At 42.7% G+C, this 20,721-nt stretch overlaps 1 protein-coding gene across 6 annotated transcripts in view; it reads right to left on the reverse strand.

Moving 5' to 3' along the window:
• Positions 1-20,721, reverse strand: part of INPP5D (inositol polyphosphate-5-phosphatase D) — a 662,897-nt gene that overhangs the window by 252,120 nt on the left and 390,056 nt on the right. The window lies entirely within an intron of this gene.

A 20,721-nucleotide genomic window follows, 5' to 3' on the forward strand; every position in this document is an offset into this window, starting at 1 on the left:
CATGGATATTCCGTGTTGATTAATACAAATCCCGAGATACCTTACTTCAGATTTATGGAACTCGCACTTCTCAGGTTTACAAAACAATTGTTTTTTCTTGAGTCTTTCCAGGACTTGCAGGACATGATCTACATGGTGCTCAGGATCACGGGAATATATCAAGATATCATCCAAATAAATGACCACATATTGATTGAGTATATCAGAGAACACTGAATCCATAAATCGTTGAAAAACAGAAGGGGCGTTGGTCAGTCCAAAGGGCATAACACGATACTCATAGTGCCCAAAAGGGGTACGGAAAGCAGTCTTCCATTCATCTCCTTCCTTGATGCGAAAGAGATGATAGGCACCCCGTAAATCTAATTTAGTAAATATCTTGGCTCCTTGAATGGCATCCAGTATATCTCTGATTAAAGGCAGTGGATATCGATCCTTAATCGTTATTCTGTTAAGTTCACGAAAGTCCACACAAGGACGCAGATCCTTAGTCTTCTTTGGGACGAAGAAGAGAGGAGCCCCAGCGGGAGACGTGGAAGGAGCAATCAAACCGTTGTGTAAGTTGTCGTCTAAATATTCCCTTAACACCTTCTTTTCTTGGTCTGTCAGAGAATACATTCGACCGAAGGGAACGACTTCATCAGGAATTAAAGGAATAGCACAGTCATAACTGCGATGAGGTGGCAAAATAGGATTACTGGGTTTCTGAAAAATCCTGATATATTCCTGATAACAATCTGGAACCCCCTGGATAATATTGATAGAGTTAGTGTTATCCTGAGTTGACTGACAGGACCTTTTTGGAGTCCAATAAGAAGTAGTAGAATAACAATTCTGTTGACAAAATGAAGACGTTAGGGATATAGTTCGTGTTTCCCAATTGATATAGGGGTTGTGTCGAGCTAACCAGGGAATTCCCAAAATCATGATTGATTTGGTGAGGCTATGAGATCGAAGGCAATGTGTTCTTGATGCCCCCCAAATGTCAAACAAAGAGTAGGAGTTGAGGCCACCACAGGTCCTGAGGTTAACGGAGAGCCATCCACTGTGTGAACCTGCTCAGGGGTTTCTTTAGGAATGCGGGGAATTCCTTTACTAGTAGCCCAGGTCTCATCCAGATAGAGTCCACTGGCTCCACAATCAAGGAGAGCCAGAAGATGTTCTTCTTGATCTTGTGAACTCTGTAACTTGACCGAGAGGATAAACAGGGTGGACATGCTTTCTTTGGAGGAACATATTGATGGTACTTCAGCTCCTCCCGTCTCCTTCCTCCTTACAGGGGACGGGAGCTGGCGTTTCCCAGAGGCCTTGAGGGACGTACCGGACAACTACGGATCAGGTGGCCAGCCTTACCACAATATAGGCAAAGTCCCCTTAGTCGTCGTTCCTCCCTTTCTGATTCCGTCAATGGCCCACGAACCAGATCTATCTGCATGGGCTCTTCATGGGGAGGTGGAGAGGCTTCAGATGGACTATCTTCCGTTCGCCGACTGCTAGCACGGAAGGTACCGGGCTGGTATGGAGCTCTAGTTCTACGTCTTTCCATCTTGCGCTCTTGAAGTCTATACTCGATGTTCATAGATTGATCCATTAATTCTTTCAAAGAACAAGCTGGGGAAGAGTGTACAAGCTCATCTTTAATTTCTTCACGCAGGCCTCAGCGGAAAAGGGTTACAAAGGTGCGTTCTACCCAGGAGGTTTCAGCTGCCAGCTGTTTGAAGCGGGTTATATACTGTAGTACATCCTGAATGTCACATAAGGCTTCTTCAGCTGCTGCTTCTACCCCAGGTCTCTCAAACATTTGTTTGAAAACAGTCAGGAAAGCGGAATAGTTAGCCAGGACTGGGTCTTCTGCAGAAACCAGAGGAGTCGCCCAAGCAAGCGCTGGACCAGACAAGGCGCTGATCATATAGCCCACCTTAGTCTTATCCGAAGAAAACTGGAGTGGACGAAAGGCAAAGTAAACCGTCAGGGTGTCCAAAAATTCCTTCATCTTTAAAGGATCTCCGGAATATCGAGGAATAGTAGCAGATACGGGTGGTATGTCCATTGATCGGGAAGACAAGACCTGTCGTAGCGCACTGTTCTCTGCCCGTAACTGTTGTAACTCTTGGGCTTGTTGTTGGACAGTCTGTAACATAGACTGAGCATTTTCTGACACCTCTCCCTGTGGATCTTCCATGGCGCTCTCGCAAAGCAGAATCTTTTGGCGTTGCAATCTGTCACGTACTGCGCTGGACTTCTCACCTCCGGATTCCGGATTGGCGAATACACCAAGTCTTCTACAGGTCCTGGATGCTCCCAGATAAGGGCGACCCCTTCTAGTAGCCACGGTGCTGCTTGACAGGCTATGCCAAAGCAGACCGTACCCTCCAGAAGGAGTCCCAGAGGGAAAAAACCCCAACACTGGGGAAAAAACCTCTAACAGGAACTCCAGAAGGAAAACAAGAAAAAACAGGACTTGACAACAGGAAACAAAAATAGGCAATATCCAGGGTACAAGGCAGGGAAAAAGGAACAGGCAAAAAATATCCCAAGGAAAAAGCAGGAACAAAGAACAGGCAAAAATCTCCCAAGGCAAAAGCAGGAACAAAGAACAGGCAAAAATCTCCCAAGGCAAAAAAGCAGGAACAAAGAACAGGAGCGAACAGCACAACCAGAAGGAAGTGTTTGCAACGCAAGGAGGAACAAGACTGACTGACTTATATACTGAGAAAAGGGAAGTGACATCACAGGAAAGGGAAGTAACACCATCTTGGATTGGGAAACGCCCATAGACTAGTATAGGAAAAAGGAAGTAGTATAAAGAGAAACAGAGCATGCTGGAACAAAAACACGAAGAAGACAAGATGGACACAACATGGATAGAGACAGGCAAAGGCCCAACAAAAAACCCACCACCAACAAGAAAAGAAGAAAAAAGGCTACACGTAAGTGTAGCGCGACTGGGAGCGAAATATATGCTTCCCAGAGAGCTTGGTCAAAAAACGCGGGGAACGGCGCTCCGAATATCGGTAGCACATTCCACCCGCGAGGACAGAAAGAGACGCCGCGTCAGAGCGCGGCGTTACAGGAGGGGCCCCAAGAAGGCACCAATCCCACACCCTCAGCGGCACTGGGGCAGCCTGGTGCAGGGTGCAAACAGGGCGTCGAGTTTCCAATAAAACTCTATGAGGGGACCCGGAGGCTCACTCAGGCACTGCAGGCGAGGTCCGGGGGGAGGAGGGTGTCTCGTGCACACCAGTGGTCAGGCAGGGAAGAGGGCCACTTGTTGATCATTGCTGCACTGGGTGTCGATTTCTCCAAGGCCTGGGGGGCTGCGGGTGCAGTGGGTCTTTTGGCGTCAGTTATCTTCATCCTGGGCAGTCGTGGTCAGGGGGGTCCGCGGGATTCCCTCTGCAGGCGTCGGTGTGGAGAGGTCAACCCAGCGGAGATACTTGGTCACCATCGCCTGGGGGTCCTCTCTGGTCAGTTGGGCCACCTGGACTCGGCAGTGGGGTCAGGTGCAGAGTAGTTAGGTCTAACGCTTCTGAAGTGAGGTGGGAGTCCTTCAGAAGAGGTTTCTTCTTCTATTCTTCTTTGGACAAGGCCGCTGTCCACGGGAGTTCTTGATCCTCTGTGATGCAGGCAGTCCTCAGGCAGTTTTTCAGAGGTCACTGGACCTGCAGGACGCGTTGCTTTTCTTCTGCAGGTTCTTTGAAGCAGGAGACAGGCCGGTAGTGCTGGGGCCAAGTCAGTTGTTGTCTCCTTCCCTTCTCTGCCGGGGTTTCCACTAAGCAGTCCTACTTCTTCTTGTGAGGTCAACAGGAATCTGACTAGCTTGGTTCAGGGAGCCCTTAAATACAAGATTTAGGGGCATTTTAGGGGTCAGAGGGCAGTAGCCAATGGTTACTGTCCCTGAGGGTGGCTACACCCTCCTTGTGATCACTCTCTTTGGGGAGGGGAGCACATTCCTATCTCTATTGGCGCTGATCCTCCAAACCAAGATGGAGGATTCTGCAAGGAGGGGGTCATTTCAGCTCTGGACACCTTAGCGGTGGTCCTGGCTGCGGTGGTGACTCGTCCTTGTTTTTCCTAATTATCCCTCTGGACTTGCCACCAAAAGAGGGGCTTTGTCTGGGGGCTGGGCATCTCTACTAGCTGAGGTGCCCTGGGGCACTGTAACACGAGGCCTGAGCCTTTGAGGCTCACCGCTTGGTGTTACAGTTCCTGCAGGAGGGAGGTGTGAAGCACCTCTACCCAGTGCAGGATTTGTTTCTGGCCTCAGAGACCATAAAGGCTTTGACCCCAGGGGGTCAGAAATTCACCTGCTAGTGGCAGGCTGGCACAGACCAGTCAGTCCTACAATAGAGTATTGGGTAAAACTCAAGGGGTATCTCTAAGATGCCCTCGGTGTGTATTTTTATTAATAAATCCAAAACTGGCATCAGTGTGGGTTTATTATTTTGAGAAGTTTGATACCAAACTTCCCAGTAGTCAGTGTAGCCATTATGGAACTGTGGAGTTTGTTTTGACAAACTCCCAGACCATATACTTAATATGGCCACACTGTACTTACAATGTCTAAGAATGGACTTAGACACTGTGGGGGCACATTGCTCATGCAGCTATTCCCTCACCAGTGGTATAGTGCACCCTGTCTTAGGGCTTTAAGGCCTGCTTGAGGGGTGACTTACCTATACCACAGGCAGTGTATTGTGTACATGGCACCCTGAGGGGTTGCCATGTCGACTTTGCCTTTTTCTCCCCACCAACACACACAATCTGCAATGGCAGTGTGCATGTGTTAGGTGAGGGGTCCCTTGGGGTGGCACAACACATGTTGCAGCCCTTGGGGAGCTTCCCTGGTCACAGGGCCCTTGGTACCTCTGGTACCTTTAACAAATGACGTATCTGTGTGCAAGAGGTGTGTCAATTGTGGAAACAATCGTACTTTTTTTAGGGAAAGAACACTAGTGCTGGGGCCTGGTTAGCTGGATCCCATTACACTCTCAATCAAGTCAGCATCAATATCAGGCAAAAAGTGTGGACGGGGGGTAACTGCAACTTGGGCCATTTTTCCTTCACAAGCCCCCCCCCACACAGGCCACAGGCCATGAGACTCAGCCAGACCTGGGGGTCAGGCAAGGAGGAGCAGGGAAAAAGGCTGTTTTGTTGCAGGGCCTACTCTGCCTAACATCCTCCTGTCTAGGTCATTCCCTCTGGGGAATGGACCTACCTCAACAGTGATCGGACCCAATCTGAATTGCCTCTTATCTGTGTTTTTAGTGTCTTCACCCATTCTTTTTATTTTGGAGTTAGAGGTATCCACCTCTGCTAATCTTATCTTAGCCAGGGTCACCCCTAGCTTACCCAAAGAGGTTACCCACAGCTGGAGTAACCCCACCATGACCAACAGGGTCAGACCACCGTGCCACAGTGCAACCATAAAGGTTTTCACCCAGCAGATGCCACTGACAGCTGTCAGTGCCCAGAACCATACCTTTAGCTCTTCACCAACAAGGGAAGGGGCTAAGTTACAGGATTCTTTGGGGGGGGGGGGGGGGGGGGGGCTAACTGCAACAAGGACCATTTTCCTACAAAATGTGATCCATACGTCCCCTTTCTCATCCAAACTATACTTCACAAAAGCAAGGGTCACTCAAGGCTCTATCACCCATGCTTTTCAACATCTACATGAAATCATTACCAGCAATGATCAATGAATTTCCGCTTAAGTCCAAAAACTACGATAGCCCTGCTAGCGGTGCAGAGGTCACCCAGTATGGGCTGCACAGCGCGACTGCAGACAGTCTGCGCTTGCGCTGTGCAGCCCATAACTGGGCTTCAGTGCACACCGGAGCACAGAGGGAGGCAGCCGCTGCAGGGAGAGACTCATCACCATCAGACAACAAGGAGAGGAGGAGCCCGGGAAGACCCAGATAAGTCCTCATCTCTTTTATTGCTGTTTGTGCACACTGGTGCACAAACAAGGACTGAAACAGCAACTTTTGCTGCCTACTGCCCTGACCTGAATTCAGGCCAGGGCTGTGGGCAGTGAAAGCTGATGTTTCAGGCCTCTTGTGTACAGACCTGTCCAGTGTGCACACAGGGCAAGCTGGTGCACAACAGGCCTGGCAGCTTTCACCGCCTAAGGACCTCTCCTGAATGTGCCCGATCTCGGAAGCTCTAAGCAGGGTTGGGCCTGGCTGACCAGGCCTGACCCTGATTAGCGCTTCCGAGATGGGGCCAGTGCTCTACAGAATCTCTACAGTAGCCAATTGGTTAACCATTGACCATTCCTCTGTACAAATATTTTGAAACCGCACAATCTCTCGAGTAATTTATTACTGGCACACAAGATGCAACAGAATAATAGAAAATACCATATTTATCTTCCTGAAGATGTAATGTACACTAAATTGCAGTCCTAATCGCAAGATCCCTGCAATGATAGAGTGTGTCAATCCTGTAAACTGCAGCTATGCTTGGTGTTGGCTAATGCCACTGATATACCGTAGGAGTAGAAGATTTGCACTGTAGTAATTCTTGCTAAAATCTAGTCTTATATGTCTGCCACAATCATTAATAAGATATATATATATTTATAAAATATGTGTATATATCTATATCTATATATATATATACTCTACTATATATATAAAATGCGAATTACCCCAGATATTACATCTTCTATGACATCACTGATAATATCACTGTAACATTTGCAGTAAAATTATTGATGAGAAAACTGCATTGCGGGGGTGCAAGTGAAAATTATATATGTGTATATATATATATATGAAAGAAAAGATGTCCTGATCTGCGTGTTACGGCGCACTTAATTCTCCGGTGGTGCTGGTTTGAGGCAGGACAACCATATTTTCAAAAAACAAGATTCTCTTTCTGTTTTAGCAAGAGAAAACCGCACTCTGTCTTTGTGCCAAAAATACCTTAACTTTTAATACATTAGTGAGATCATAAACAAACAAACAGGAATCCCCTGACGCGTTTCGGTCTCACCAGACCTTGTTCACAGGTGTTTCCTGTGTGCTAATTTCGGCGCTTAAAATAAAGTACTCCAAAGTAACAGAAAAAATACTCAAGTTACACCACTTATCAAGAGTTACTCCATAACATCACTAAATATATATACTTTAACAAAGAAAAATTAAACGTTTTTCTATATACATATTTACCAAATTGTAACAGTGTTTTGACTACAATCCAAGGTGTTTTTCACTGAGTTCCACATTGCATTCTGGTATATGTAGTTTATAGCATTTCATTAAATCAAATTATTTTTAAATATATGTCATAAAATCTTGTTTCAGCGACTAATGGAGACTTCAAAACAATTTCTGAGGTGTGTTAACAAAATATAGGGGCCCTCATTAGTTTTTAATTTATATTCACATTGGATTCATATTCATGTATTGCATGTTACCTACAATAGCACAATCCCCAAAGTTTCTTTTAAACAAGGCCCTCGCTAAATCCTGCACCTCTGATGGAAGAAAATTAATGTTTGGGTATTATTCCTTCAGTCAATTTATATTGATAGCACCAAAATTGTATGTCTATCTGACAAATGACAACGGGAAAGAAAGCATCTTATCAATTGGTGGAAATGACATAAAATAAATGAATGGCAACATCTTATGAGCTATGACAACTCTTATAGGTGTACAAATAACTCCTCATCCTGGTTTAAACCTAGTGGGGTGAGAGATCGGATATCAAGTATATGTCTGGATTCTAGTTGACGCAATTTCTTTTCTCTGTCACCACCGCGTTCTGATTTTAGTACCTGATCAATTACATAGAATGTCATGAGTTCCCACTTGCTATCATGTTTCTGTTCCATATGTCTCGCTGTTGCATAGCTCCTATCTATATTGATAGTTGCTCGAATATGTTCTAAAATTCGGTTTTTAGTCTCACATATGGTACTGCCAACATATTTCAACCCACAAGGACATTCAATCACATATACTGTGAATCGACTTTTACAGTTCAAGTGCTTACGTATCACTCTCTCCATGCCAGTATTTGTTGAGTACTCTTTCTTATTCACCCCAATTTTACATGCCTTACAGCTGCTGCACTTCCAAAAGCCAGTTTTCTGTAACCAGTTTGCTTTTGTAGTTTGGAAATGGCTGTGCGATAATTTATCCCTTAAGTTTGCTGTTCTTCTGAAAGTCATTAATGGGTATTGTCCCATGATTTCCCCCACTATTGGGTCCATTTGTAAAATTGCCCAATGGTTTTCCAAGATTTTACGAACTTGTGTAGCACTCTGTGAGTATGTTGTTATGAACCTCAGCTGTTGTTGTTTGGCATGTTTAATGGCTTGGTTTCCTCCATGAATTAGTTGTTCTCTTGATGATTGTTTCACACGTTTCTGTGCCAGAGCTAAACACTTTTTCGGATATTGTCTTGCCAGGAATCTCTCCTCCGCTAATTTCAAGTGCTTCTCACACTCTTCCGGCTCTGAGCAGATTTTCTTTATTCGTAGAAATTCACCATAGGGAATGTTCCACTTTGTTCGTGGTGGGTGAAAACTGTTAGCATGTAATATGGAGTTCGTAGCTGTTATTTTCCTGTGCAATGAAGTCTGAATTGTCCCCTCTTTAACATAAATTTCTGTATCTAGAAATGTCACACGTGTTGCACTGATGTCGTAGGTGAAATTAAGTTTGGCTACATTAGAGTTCAAGATCTTAAAGTATTCATCAAATTCTGACTCAGTACCATCCCAGATAAGAAAAAGGTCATCAATAAACCTCAACCAAGTCACTACTTTTTGTTGGTAAATCTCGTTTTCTTCTGCCCAAGCTATTCGTTGTTCAAACCATCCCATCGTCAGATTCGCAAAATTGGGAGAAAAAGAAAAACCCATTGCCGTGCCCTTAATTTGCAGATACAGTTGTTGGTTAAACAAAAAATAATTATTTGTTAGACAAATGTTAATCATTTCCAGAAGCATCTCATTGTGTTGATAAAAACGTATATTCCTTTGGTTGAGAAAGAATTTGCATGCCTGGATTCCTATTTGATGTTCAATGTTCGTGTACAGCGAAACTACATCCATTGTTACTAATTTATAGGTGTCCTGCCAAGGTATCCCTTCCAATTGTAACAGTAAGTCTCCTGTATCACGTAAATAGGAGTTCAAATTTCTTGCCAAGGGTGCTAGAAAGAAATCTATGTATTCTGACATAGGTTCTAATAGAGATGCTTTGGCTGATATTATAGGTCTACCTGGTGGATGTTGCAAATTTTTATGAATTTTAGGGAGGAAGTATATTGTTGGAGTTACAGGATGTTCCACTAACAAATATTTTGCCTCTACTTGATCAATGAGGCCTTGATCTTCCCACCTTAAGATACACGAATTTATCTCCTCCTTCAGTTTTATTACTGGGTTCCCAGTAGCAAGTGCATAACAGGTTTTATCCGACAATTGCCGCATCGCTTCTTTCACATAATCCTGTTTATTTTGTATTACAATGTTTCCACCTTTGTCCGCAGGTTTGATTTCAACCATTGTTTCCATCTGAAGTCTGTGCAACGCCTGTTTCTCTGGTATGGTTAAGTTCTCCTCTTTCTTATTCCAATTCTTTTTATAAAGATCATGAATGACCATCTCCACAAATAAATCTATTTTATTCCCTGCTGGTAGTGCTGGGTAAAACTTGGAAGGTGGTCTTTTATCTGTCAGGCCCGCCCCAAGGGGTTTAACTATTTCAGTAACTTCCAATGGTTTGTTTCCCAGATCTAAATTCACCAGAGTCATCAACGTCTCTTTATCTCCCACAGTAAGGTCATACTCCTGTGTTGGTGGATCATTTTTCTCTTTCATTTTAGTTTCCGCAAAGGTTTTGGCAAGTTTGATTTTGCGTATATACTTATAAAAGTCTATGCGTGTTTGTACTAAATCCAAATCTGTAGAGGGACAGAATTGTAGCCCCTTTTTTAGGACAGATTCCTCCGATTGGGACATTTCTCTGGTGGAAAGATTAATAATATTTAGCTCTTGAAAGTTGCCGCTGTTTGAGCCCTGGTTTTTCTTTGTCTTCCCTCTTTGTCCCCTTCGTGTGGGTTTATTCCTTTTGCGCCTCGTCCTCTTCCTCTCCCTCTTGTTTTGACTTGCTGATCTTTGGATTGTTGTTGGAGGGCGAGGCGCATCTTGTTTAACAAAGTTAATTTTACTCTCTGTGTATTTATTGAGGTTGATTCTCCTTCACTGGATTCATTATCAGTTGACCTTGATTCATTACTTGATTTATCCGATTTTTCAAATTGGGATACATCTATTTGTTCCTTCAACTTTGCATATTGAAATCTCCTTGCAAAGGTGAAAATTCTCCCCTCTTCATAGTCACTTTTGTCCCTTTGAAATTTAGTTTGTTTGCGTGTTTTCACAGTCTCCTCATGTTGTTGAATTTTTGAAGCCATTTCACTCCTGATTTTACTTTCTTCTTCAGTTAATTTTATGCCCGCAATTTCTTGTTCTAAAGCCTTCAATTCAATCTGAATTTTATTCAATGCTATTTCCACATGTTTGATTAATATCAAAGCTAATCCCTTTGATGAATCCAAGATATGTGCACCCCATTCTTCCAACAGTGCACTGCTTGCATCTTGGTGACTGGGCATGATACCAATTCGCAGGCCTCTTGGGATTCTGTTCACTTCAACATATTTCTTCAGGGTAAAAAGTTCCCACCATTTATTAATCTCTTTGCGTGATAGTTTCTCCCATTCACGTAATTTCATCTTCACACCACCATGATTCTGCGCCACTCCACTACTTTTGCCATTCAAGTTTGAGCTACTTGTCGCCTCATTAAAAATCTCTGCAGCTGTTGCAGTTCGTATAGCTTCTCTTTCCTCCATTGTGCATAAAACAACTCTATTTTGCTTGTAGATCCCACTAATGTACTTCACTTTTCAATTTAAATCCTGTGCACACACGACCACCCCTTTGGACAACAGCAAAGGATTCTCATTACCATGTGTGTTTGTCGGGGTTCCCTTTTAAACCATCAAAGAATAGAGAAAAGCTGAAGCCGCTTTTGCACCTACGTGTCTGTTGTTTTAACTGTTGAACTTGCACAGATACCAATCTCTCCTTTCTGTAACTTAAGACGGCAATTAAAGTTTCAACAATTTGCTTAGTTTCGATATGCTCAGAATTCCCTCAGGACTTCTCACACTGCAAACAACACTTCGCATTCATATATTTTCTTCGGTTTTCACAAAAGACAAGCCCTTGAATAGACACGAGTGCATTTTGTTTAAATTAGCAGCATTTCTGTTCTCTCCGCTTACCGTTTTGCTCTTATTCCTTCGGTTTCTGAGACAAAAGGCTTACCAGATGGTGGCTGCCCACGCAATTTGAAAGGTATGAAAGAAAAGATGTCCTGATCTGCGTGTTACGGCGCACTTAATTCTCCGGTGGTGCTGGTTTGAGGCAGGACAACCATATTTTCAAAAAACAAGATTCTCTTTCTGTTTTAGCAAGAGAAAACCGCACTCTGTCGTTGTGCCAAAAATACCTTAACTTTTAATACATTAGTGAGATCATAAACAAACAAACAGGAATCCCCTGACGCGTTTCGGTCTCACCAGACCTTGTTCACAGGTGTTTCCTGTGTGCTAATTTCGGCGCTTAAAATAAAGTACTCCAAAGTAACAGAAAAAATACTCAAGTTACACCACTTATCAAGAGTTACTCCATAACATCACTAAATATATATACTTTAACAAAGAAAAATTAAACGTTTTTCTATATACATATTTACCAAATTGTAACAGTGTTTTGACTACAATCCAAGGTGTTTTTCACTGAGTTCCACATTGCATTCTGGTATATGTAGTTTATAGCATTTCATTAAATCAAATTATTTTTAAATATATGTCATAAAATCTTGTTTCAGCGACTAATGGAGACTTCAAAACAATTTCTGAGGTGTGTTAACAAAATATAGGGGCCCTCATTAGTTTTTAATTTATATTCACATTGGATTCATATTCATGTATTGCATGTTACCTACAATAGCACAATTCCCAAAGTTTCTTTTAAACAAGGCCCTCGCTAAATCCTGCACCTCTGATGGAAGAAAATTAATGTTTGGGTATTATTCCTTCAGTCAATTTATATTGATAGCACCAAAATTGTATGTCTATCTGACAAATGACAACGGGAAAGAAAGCATCTTATCAATTGGTGGAAATGACATAAAATAAATGAATGGCAACATCTTATGAGCTATGACAACTCTTATAGGTGTACAAATAACTCCTCATCCTGGTTTAAACCTAGCGGGTGAGAGATCGGATATCAAGTATATGTCTGGATTCTAGTTGACGCAATTTCTTTTCTCTGTCACCACCGCGTTCTGATTTTAGTACCTGATCAATTACATAGAATGTCATGAGTTCCCACTTGCTATCATGTTTCTGTTCCATATGTCTCGCTGTTGCATAGCTCCTATCTATATTGATAGTTGCTCGAATATGTTCTAAAATTCGGTTTTTAGTCTCACATATGGTACTGCCAACATATTTCAACCCACAAGGACATTCAATCACATATACTGTGAATCGACTTTTACAGTTCAAGTGCTTACGTATCACTCTCTCCATGCCAGTATTTGTTGAGTACTCTTTCTTATTCACCCCAATTTTACATGCCTTACAGCTGCTGCACTTCCAAAAGCCAGTTTTCTGTAACCAGTTTGCTTTTGTAGTTTGGAAATGGCTGTGCGATAATTTATCCCTTAAGTTTGCTGTTCTTCTGAAAGTCATTAATGGGTATTGTCCCATGATTTCCCCCACTATTGGGTCCATTTGTAAAATTGCCCAATGGTTTTCCAAGATTTTACGAACTTGTGTAGCACTCTGTGAGTATGTTGTTATGAACCTCAGCTGTTGTTGTTTGGCATGTTTAATGGCTTGGTTTCCTCCATGAATTAGTTGTTCTCTTGATGATTGTTTCACACGTTTCTGTGCCAGAGCTAAACACTTTTTCGGATATTGTCTTGCCAGGAATCTCTCCTCCGCTAATTTCAAGTGCTTCTCACACTCTTCCGGCTCTGAGCAGATTTTCTTTATTCGTAGAAATTCACCATAGGGAATGTTCCACTTTGTTCGTGGTGGGTGAAAACTGTTAGCATGTAATATGGAGTTCGTAGCTGTTATTTTCCTGTGCAATGAAGTCTGAATTGTCCCCTCTTTAACATAAATTTCTGTATCTAGAAATGTCACACGTGTTGCACTGATGTCGTAGGTGAAATTAAGTTTGGCTACATTAGAGTTCAAGATCTTAAAGTATTCATCAAATTCTGACTCAGTACCATCCCAGATAAGAAAAAGGTCATCAATAAACCTCAACCAAGTCACTACTTTTTGTTGGTAAATCTCGTTTTCTTCTGCCCAAGCTATTCGTTGTTCAAACCATCCCATCGTCAGATTCGCAAAATTGGGAGAAAAAGAAAAACCCATTGCCGTGCCCTTAATTTGCAGATACAGTTGTTGGTTAAACAAAAAATAATTATTTGTTAGACAAATGTTAATCATTTCCAGAAGCATCTCATTGTGTTGATAAAAACGTATATTCCTTTGGTTGAGAAAGAATTTGCATGCCTGGATTCCTATTTGATGTTCAATGTTCGTGTACAGCGAAACTACATCCATTGTTACTAATTTATAGGTGTCCTGCCAAGGTATCCCTTCCAATTGTAACAGTAAGTCTCCTGTATCACGTAAATAGGAGTTCAAATTTCTTGCCAAGGGTGCTAGGAAGAAATCTATGTATTCTGACATAGGTTCTAATAGAGATGCTTTGGCTGATATTATAGGTCTACATGATGTTGCAAATTTTTATGAATTTTAGGGAGGAAGTATATTGTTGGAGTTACAGGATGTTCCACTAACAAATATTTTGCCTCTACTTGATCAATGAGGCCTTGATCTTCCCACCTTAAGATACACGAATTTATCTCCTCCTTCAGTTTTATTACTGGGTTCCCAGTAGCAAGTGCATAACAGGTTTTATCCGACAATTGCCGCATCGCTTCTTTCACATAATCCTGTTTATTTTGTATTACAATGTTTCCACCTTTGTCCGCAGGTTTGATTTCAACCATTGTTTCCATCTGAAGTCTGTGCAACGCCTGTTTCTCTGGTATGGTTAAGTTCTCCTCTTTCTTATTCCAATTCTTTTTATAAAGATCATGAATGACCATCTCCGCAAATAAATCTATTTTATTCCCTGCTGGTAGTGCTGGGTAAAACTTGGAAGGTGGTCTTTTATCTGTCAGGCCCGCCCCAAGGGGTTTAACTATTTCAGTAACTTCCAATGGTTTGTTTCCCAGATCTAAATTCACCAGAGTCATCAACGTCTCTTTATCTCCCACAGTAAGGTCATACTCCTGTGTTGGTGGATCATTTTTCTCTTTCATTTTAGTTTCCGCAAAGGTTTTGGCAAGTTTGATTTTGCGTATATACTTATAAAAGTCTATGCGTGTTTGTACTAAATCCAAATCTGTAGAGGGACAGAATTGTAGCCCCTTTTTTAGGACAGATTCCTCCGATTGGGACATTTCTCTGGTGGAAAGATTAATAATATTTAGCTCTTGAAAGTTGCCGCTGTTTGAGCCCTGGTTTTTCTTTGTCTTCCCTCTTTGTCCCCTTCTTGTGGGTTTATTCCTTTTGCGCCTCGTCCTCTTCCTCTCCCTCTTGTTTTGACTTGCTGATCTTTGGATTGTTGTTGGAGGGCGAGGCGCATCTTGTTTAACAAAGTTAATTTTACTCCCTGTGTATTTATTGAGGTTGATTCTCCTTCACTGGATTCATTATCAGTTGACCTTGATTCATTACTTGATTTATCCGATTTTTCAAATTGGGATACATCTATTTGTTCCTTCAACTTTGCATATTGAAATCTCCTTGCAAAGGTGAAAATTCTCCCCTCTTCATAGTCACTTTTGTCCCTTTGAAATTTAGTTTGTTTGCGTGTTTTCACAGTCTCCTCATGTTGTTGAATTTTTGAAGCCATTTCACTCCTGATTTTACTTTCTTCTTCAGTTAATTTTATGCCCGCAATTTCTTGTTCTAAAGCCTTCAATTCAATCTGAATTTTATTCAATGCTATTTCCACATGTTTGATTAATATCAAAACTAATCCCTTTGATGAATCCAAGATATGTGCACCCCATTCTTCCAACAGTGCACTGCTTGCATCTTGGTGACTGGGCATGATACCAATTCGCAGGCCTCTTGGGATTCTGTTCACTTCAACATATTTCTTCAGGGTAAAAAGTTCCCACCATTTATTAATCTCTTTGCGTGATAGTTTCTCCCATTCACGTAATTTCATCTTCACACCACCATGATTCTGCGCCACTCCACTACTTTTGCCATTCAAGTTTGAGCTACTTGTCGCCTCATTAAAAATCTCTGCAGCTGTTGCAGTTCGTATAGCTTCTCTTTCCTCCATTGTGCATAAAACAACTCTATTTTGCTTGTAGATCCCACTAATGTACTTCACTTTTCAATTTAAATCCTGTGCACACACGACCACCCCTTTGGACAACAGCAAAGGATTCTCATTACCATGTGTGTTTGTCGGGGTTCCCTTTTAAACCATCAAAGAATAGAGAAAAGCTGAAGCCGCTTTTGCACCTACGTGTCTGTTGTTTTAACTGTTGAACTTGCACAGATACCAATCTCTCCTTTCTGTAACTTAAGACGGCAATTAAAGTTTCAACAATTTGCTTAGTTTCGATATGCTCAGAATTCCCTCAGGACTTCTCACACTGCAAACAACACTTCGCATTCATATATTTTCTTCGGTTTTCACAAAAGACAAGCCCTTGAATAGACACAAGTGCATTTTGTTTAAATTAGCAGCATTTCTGTTCTCTCCGCTTACCGTTTTGCTCTTATTCCTTCGGTTTCTGAGACAAAAGGCTTAGCAGATGGTGGCTGCCCACGCAATTTGAAAGGTATGAAAGAAAAGATGTCCTGATCTGCGTGTTACGGCGCACTTAATTCTCCGGTGGTGCTGGTTTGAGGCAGGACAACCATATTTTCAAAAAACAAGATTCTCTTTCTGTTTTAGCAAGAGAAAACCGCACTCTGTCGTTGTGCCAAAAATACCTTAACTTTTAATACATTAGTGAGATCATAAACAAACAAACAGGAATCCCCTGACGCGTTTCGGTCTCACCAGACCTTGTTCACAGGTGTTTCCTGTGTGCTAATTTCGGCGCTTAAAATAAAGTACTCCAAAGTAACAGAAAAAATACTCAAGTTACACCACTTATCAAGAGTTACTCCATAACATCACTAAATATATATACTTTAACAAAGAAAAATTAAACGTTTTTCTATATACATATTTACCAAATTGTAACAGTGTTTTGACTACAATCCAAGGTGTTTTTCACTGAGTTCCACATTGCATTCTGGTATATGTAGTTTATAGCATTTCATTAAATCAAATTATTTTTAAATATGTCATAAAATCTTGTTTCAGCGACTAATGGAGACTTCAAAACAATTTCTGAGGTGTATTAACAAAATATAGGTGCAGGATTTAGCGAGGGCCTTGTTTAAAAGAAACTTTTGGGATTGTGCTATTGTAGGTAACATGCAATACATGAATATGAATCCAATGTGAATATAAATTAAAAACTAATGAGGGCCCCTATATTTTGTTAACACACCTCAGAAATTGTTTTGATTGTAGTCAAAACACTGTTACAATTTGGTAAATATGTATATAGAAAAACGTTTAATTTTTCTTTGTTAAAGTATATATATTTAGTGATGTTATGGAGTAACTCTTGAAAAGTGGTGTAACTTGAGTATTTTTTCTGTTACTTTGGAGTACTTTATTTTAAGCGCCGAAATTAGCACACAGGAAACACCTGTGAACAAGGTCTGGTGAGACCGAAACGCGTCAGGGGATTCCTGTTTGTTTGTTTATGATCTCACTAATGTATTAAAAGTTAAGGTATTTTTGGCACAACGACAGAGTGCGGTTTTCTCTTGCTAAAACAGAAAGAGAATCTTGTTTTTTGAAAAAAAAAAAAATATATATATATATATATATATATATATATATACACACATATATATTTGTTTCAAAGTCTACCCAGGACATGGCTGTACCTCTGACACAGCAGGTGCTCGGACCAGTGAGGATGGACTCACCAAAATATTCATTTCTGTACAAAAGTTGGGCACTCACAGGATGGATACTTGTTTTTGCTCATATTCAGTGAATTCATTTATTGGGCCATAAAAAAATATATCCATCCGACAAACGTGTTTTGGCCTTTTCGCCTCTCTCAATGTCAGTTAACCTAAACTGAGGCAAAACAACTATGTTATCTATTACTGAGTCAAGCAACATAGAAAACGGACCATGATTGGTAAATTAATGTAGTTCTATGGTAAGCAAGGTGGCCATCTTTAAATATGATACTAACTCTTAAGTAATCATACAAAAATCAAACCTGTACGTCTGTTCAACAATTATACATTACAAAAAAGCTGCATCACGGTTTTGTTCCTGTTTAAAATCTGTGTTTTCCTATAAATATGATGATACTATAATCCTAATTTAATAGAAATTAATAGTTACAACGTTCATTATGGATTCTTAAATTAGAAATCATCATACTGTCCATGCTGCTAATGAATTCGTTCTGAATGGGCCATCACAGTTCAATAACAGGTTCATCACTATTGCTCATCTATCACACGTTTTTTGCTCATTGTCAATTCTTCTAAACTACCATCACTGTGTATCAAAAAGCAAAAAAACCTGTAAAAATCTATAACGGAAAATATAATGCCATCAAGTGGGCCATCACTGTGCAATTGTATGGATCATCCAACTGCTCCAAAATTACCAAATAACTGTGTCAACCGATAGGCCGCCGTCACTAATATCTTAACAACAATTACAATCTCAATGATGAAATTCATATCTTGTCATATTTTATCCCACATGAAACCACATATATTAATCCATATACAATCTGTTAGAAATGGGGTTTTTGGTTGGCAGTCAGGTTGCCCTCTGTCCAAGCAAGAACCCTCACTCTAGTCAGGGTAAGTCACACAACCCATCCAAATTATCCTGTGCCCACCCTCTGGTAGCTTGGCACGAGCAGTCAGGCTTAACTTAGAAGGCAATGTGTAAAGTATTTGTGCAATAAATCATACAATAACACCATATAGCACCACAAAAATACACCAAACAGTGTTTAGAAAAATATAGAATATTTATCTGGATACTTGTAGATCAACACAATAAAAGATGCAATAAGAATTTGTAGGAATATAACTGAAAAGTGATAAAAAGTGTCTTAAGTCTTTAAAAAGCAAACATAGGGCCTCATTATGACCCTGGCGGGCGGCGGAGGCCGCCCGCCAGGATCCCGCCCTCCAAATTACCGCGCCGCGGTCAAAAGACCGCGGCGGGTATTACGAGTTTTCCCCTGGGCTGGCGGGCGGTTCCAGTAAAACCGCCCGCCAGCCCAGGGGAAAACGACCTTCCCACGAGGATGCCGGCTCGTAATCGAGCTGGCGGAGTGGGAAGGTGCGACGGGTGAAGTGGCACCCGTCGCGTATTTCAGTGTCTGCAAGGCAGACACTGAAATACTTTTCGGGGCCCTCTTACGGGGGCCCCTGCCGTGCCCATGCCATTGGCATGGGCACGGCAGGGGCCCCCAGGGGCCCCGCGACCCCCCCTACCGCCATCCTGTTCATGGCGGCTTTCCCACCATGAACTGGATGGCGGTAGGGGGGGTCAGAATCCTCATGGCTGCGGAGCGCGCTCCGCAGCCATGGAGGATTCCAAAGAGCAGCGGAAAGTCAGCGGGAGACCGCTGACTTTCCGCTTCTGACCGCGGCTGAACCGCCGCGGTCAGAATGCTCATTGGAGCACCGCCAGCCTGTTGGCGGTGCTCCCGTGGTCGGTGGCCCTGGCGGCCACCGGCCGCCAGGGTCAGAATGACCCTCAAAGTCTCTTTCAAGCACAAAGTACCTGGTTTGGAGTGGAAAATCTCCGCAGAGGGCCGCGGAGGAGAAGATGCGTGGAAAAATGGTGTGCGCGTCGGTTTCGCCCCTTCACACACGGACTTGCGTCGTTATTTTTCACACGGGGAGACGTTCGTAGTTCTGCGGGAAGAAAAATGGTGTGTGCGTCGGTTTCGCCCCTTCGCACACAGACTTGCGTCGTTATTTTATACTCAGAGAAGACGTGCGTCGTTTTCTGGCACGCGGGCCGACTCCTTCTGTGGTTCGCGGGATTAACAGATGTCCCAGGGTCTGTGCGTGGATTCCTCAGCTTGTTATCAGGCTGCGTGCCGTTCTGGGAGGCTGTGCATGGAATTTTCCTTCTCACGGCATGCGTTGCGTCGATTTCCTCTCTGGAAGCTGGGCGGTGTGGTCCATGCGAGGCCGTGCGTCGAAGTTCCGGTCGCCCCGTAGGCTTCACGTCGGGCAGCGTCGGCGTGCAGCGATTTTCTCACGCCGGAGCAAGCTGTGTGTCGAATGTTTCGGCGCACGAGGAGTCCAAATGAAAAAGAGAAGTCTTTTTGGTCCTGAGACTTCAGGGAACCGGAGGCAAGCTCTATTCAAGCCCTTGGAGAGCACTTTGGCAGCCAGACAAGAGTTCAGCAAGGCAGCAGGCCAACAGCAAGGCAGCAGTCCTTTGTAGAAGGCAGACAGGTGAGTCCTTTGAGCAGCCAGGCAGTTCTTCTTGGCAGGATGCAGGTTCTGGTTCAGGTTTCTTCTCCAGCAAGTGTCTGAGGTGGTAGGGCAGAGGCCCTGTTTTATACCCAAATGTGCCTTTGAAGTGGGGGAGACTTCAAAGAGTGGCTTAGAAGTGCACCAGGTCCCCTTTCAGTTCAATCCTGTCTGCCAGGGTCCCAGTAGGGGATGTGGCAGTCCTTTCTGTCAGAGCAGGCCCTCCACCCTCCCAGCCCAGGAAGACCCATTCAAAATGCAGATGTATGCAAGTGAGGCTGAGTACCCTGTGTTTGGAGTGTGTCTGAGTGAATGCACAAGGAGCTGTCAACTAAACCTAGCCAGACGTGGATTGTAAGGCACAGAAAGATTTAAGTGCAGAGAAATGCTCACTTTCTAAAAGTGGCATTTCTAAAATAGTAATATTAAATCCAACTTCACCAGTCAGCAGGATTTTGTATTACCGTTCTGGCCATACTAAATATGACCTTCCTACTCCCTTCAGATCAGCAGCTGCCACTTCAACAATGTGTGAGGGCAGCCCCAATGTTAGCCTATGAAGGGAGCAGGCCTCACGGTAGTGTAAAAACGAATTTAGGAGTATTACACTACCAGGACATGTAACTATACAGGTACATGTCCTGCCTTTTACGCACACAGCACCCTGCTCTAGGGGTTACCTAGGGCACACATTAGAGGTGACATGTGTAGAAAAAGGGGAGCTTGAGGCTTGGCAAGTACTTTTAAATGCCAAGTTGAAGTGACAGTGACGCTGCACACACAGGCCTTGCAATGGCAGGGCTGGGACAAGGTAAAGGGGCTACTTGAGTGGGTGGCACAACCAGTGCTGCAGGCCCACTAGTAGCATTTAATCTACAGGCCCTAGGCACATACAGTGCGCATGACAAGGGACTTATAAGTATATTAAGTAGTCCAATTGGGTATGATCCAAGGTTACATTGTTTA

Source organism: Pleurodeles waltl, chromosome 11 (genome assembly GCF_031143425.1).
Source record: "Pleurodeles waltl isolate 20211129_DDA chromosome 11, aPleWal1.hap1.20221129, whole genome shotgun sequence".
NCBI classification, from domain to species: domain Eukaryota; kingdom Metazoa; phylum Chordata; class Amphibia; order Caudata; family Salamandridae; genus Pleurodeles; species Pleurodeles waltl.